Genomic DNA, 416 nt, shown 5'->3' with positions numbered 1-416 from the left:
TGAAACCAATTAAACATGAATGCAAGCAAATTACCTCTCCTCATAGGCACTACTTTGACTCTCTCTTTCACCAGAGAGACATTTCTGCCAGGGCCTTCTTGTTCTATCAATAGAAATTTGGGAATACATATACAGTATGTAATTGCAGTTCAAGATGTAGTCAGTTTGATATTTTGATGTATATTATGACATCAGTCTTACCTTTGTGCAAGATGACTGGTTTGGCCTTTTCCTTTGGTGCAGCAGCCTCTGTAAGTCAAAAACAAAACATTACAATAGGCTGGATTTATTCCCATTATGACAGTTAATAATTTTGTTTTATGACCAAAACATCACCAGGTAGTTATGGCTTGTAAACAAATACTATGTGTGTGTTACCTTTCTTGATAGGAGCTTCTTTGACCTTTTCCTTTGGA

The 416-nt window shown here is 36.1% G+C and overlaps 1 long non-coding RNA gene across 1 annotated transcript; it reads right to left on the bottom strand.

The window, feature by feature from the left end:
* Positions 1–34: 34 nt before the first annotated feature.
* On the bottom strand, positions 35–416 carry LOC109954427 (uncharacterized). Its single transcript, XR_002274124.1, has 3 exons — positions 379–416; positions 202–249; positions 35–103 (listed from the first exon to the last, which is right to left on the bottom strand). It is a non-coding gene; the product is annotated as an uncharacterized LOC109954427 (long non-coding RNA).

This window comes from Monopterus albus, unplaced genomic scaffold (assembly GCF_001952655.1).
Source record: "Monopterus albus unplaced genomic scaffold, M_albus_1.0 scaffold10471.1, whole genome shotgun sequence".
Taxonomy (NCBI): Eukaryota; Metazoa; Chordata; class Actinopteri; order Synbranchiformes; family Synbranchidae; genus Monopterus; species Monopterus albus.
Note: the sequence above shows the minus strand (reverse complement) of the source record. Positions and strands in the feature narration are given on the sequence as shown.